General features: G+C 35.7%; 1 non-coding gene across 1 annotated transcript; it reads left to right on the top strand.

Moving 5' to 3' along the window:
• The first annotated feature begins 707 nt into the window (after positions 1-707).
• On the top strand, positions 708-780 carry Trnas-acu. The gene has a single exon. It is a non-coding gene; the product is annotated as a tRNA-Ser (tRNA).
• The last annotated feature ends 1,693 nt before the right edge of the window (positions 781-2,473 follow it).

The raw sequence follows: 2,473 nt of genomic DNA on the forward strand, positions 1-2,473 counted from the left end.
TTGAAACACCAAATCATAATAACTAATTGTGCTGCATGGATCTGCTCTTCCTAGTAAGAGACCAGGACTCGTAGTATCGTTGAAAATCTTGTTGATTTTTTTGTAAATTGTTCTTTGTGCTGTGGAACAGTTGGGAACTTTGAAATAGAAGTAATCAATTGTAAAACTGCTGTTGTGACGTCATGACTACTTTTGAAATTGTTGTCCTATGAAGCCGTTTTGTGGTCCTATGGCTTAGATGGCAAAGCGCCTGCCTAGTAAGCAGGAGATCACGAGTTTGAGTCTCGTTGGGACCTGTAAGAAATGTCATCATAATCATACCGTGTTTCTTAGAAAACAGAAAAAGAACTGATAGAATCGTTAAAATAAGTTCTATTTTAGAGCAGAATACCGTTAAATTGCTAATTATAATGATTATTTTCTTGGTAATCTAATTTTGACTGCCTACTCGGGCAGAATTCCATAGGTATTTTCCATGCTGAAATTTAAACACCAAATCAAAATAACTAATTGTGCAGCATGGATCTTCTCTTCCTAGTAAGAGACCAGGACTCGTAGTATCGTTGAAAATCTCGTTGATTTTTTTGTAAATTGTTTTTTGTGCTGTGGAACATTTCGGAACTTTAAAATAGAAGTAATCAATTGTGAAAATGCTGTTGTGACGTCATGACTACTTTTGAAATTGTTGTCCTATGAAATTGGTTTGTGGTCCTATGGCTCAGATGGCAAAGCGCCTGCCTACTAAGCAGGAGATCACGAGTTCGAGTCTCGTTTGGATCTGTAATAAATGTCATCATAATCATCCCGTGTCTCTTAGAAAACAGAAAAAGAAATGATATAATCGTTAAAATATGTTCTATTTTAGCGCAGAATACCGTTAAATTGCTAGTTATAATTATTATTTTCTTGGTAATCTAATTTTGACTCCCTACTCGGGCACAATTCCATAGGTATTTTCCATGCTAAAATTTAAACACCAAATCATAATAACTAATTGTGCAGAATGGATCTGCTCTTCCTAGTAAGAGACCAGGACTCGTAGTATCGTTGAAAATCTCGTTGATTTTTTTGTAAATTGTTTGGAACAGTTGGGAACTTTAAAATAGAAGTAATCAATTGTAAAACTGCTTTTGTGACGTCATGACCACTTTTTAATTTGTTGTCCTATGAAGCCGTTTTGTGGTTCTATGGTTTAGATGGCAAAGCGCCTGCCTAGTAAGCAGGAGATCACGAGTTCGAGTCTCGTTGGTAACTGTAAGAAATGTCATCATAATCATCCCGTGTCTCTTAGAAATCAGAAAAAGAACTGATAGAATCGTTAAAATAAGTTCTATTATAGCGCAGAATACCGTTAAATTGCTAGTTATAATGATTATTTTCTTGGTAGTCTAATTTTGACTGCCTACTCGGGCACAATTTCATAGGTATTTTCCATGCTAAAATTTAAACACCAAATCATAATAACTAATTGTGCAGCATGGATCTGCTCTTCCTAGTAAGAGACCAGGACTCGTAGTATCGTTGAAAATCTCGTTGATATTTTTGTAAATTGTTCTTTGTGCTGTGGAACAGTTGGGAACTTTAAAATAAAAGTAATCAATTGTAAAACTGCTGTTGTGACGTCATGACCACTTATTACATTGTTGTCCTATGAAGCCGTATTGTGGTCCTATGGCTTAGATGGCAAAGCGCCTGCCTAGTAAGCAAGAGATCACAAGTTCGAGTCTTGTTGGGACCTGTAAGAAATGTCATCATAATCATCCCGTGTCTCTTAGAATTCAGAAAAAGAACTGATAGAATCGTTAAAACATGTTCTATTTTAGCGCAGAATACCGTTAAATTGCTAGTTATAATGATTATTTTCTTGGTAGTCTAATTTTGACTGCCTACTCGGGTACAATTCCATAGGTATTTTCCATGCTGAAATTTAAACACCAAATCATAATAACTAATTGTGCAGCATGGATCTGCTCTTCCTAGTAAGATACCAGGACTCGGTAGTATCGTTGAAAATCTCGTTGATATTTTTTTAAATTGTTCTTTGTGCTGTGGAACAGTTGGGAACTTTAAAATAAAAGTAATCAATTGTAAAACTGCTGTTGTGACGTCATGACCACTTATTAGATTGTTGTCCTATGAAGCCGTTTTGTGGTCCTATGGCTTAGATGGCAAAGCGCCTGCCTAGTAAGCAGGAGATCACGAGTTCGAGTCTTGTTGGGACCTGTAAGAAATGTCATCATAATCATCCCGTGTCTCTTAGAATTCAGAAAACGAACTGATAGAATTGTTAAAATTAGTTATATTTTAGCGCAGAATACAGTTAAATTGCTAGTTATAATGATTATTTTCTTGGTAGTCTAATTTTGACTGCCTATTCGGGCACAATTCCAAAGGTATTTTCCATGCTTAAATTTAAACACCAAATCATTATAACTAATTGTCCAGCATGGATCTGCTCTTCCTAGTAAGAGAC

This window comes from Daphnia pulicaria, chromosome 1 (genome assembly GCF_021234035.1).
Source record: "Daphnia pulicaria isolate SC F1-1A chromosome 1, SC_F0-13Bv2, whole genome shotgun sequence".
NCBI lineage: Eukaryota > Metazoa > Arthropoda > Branchiopoda > Diplostraca > Daphniidae > Daphnia > Daphnia pulicaria.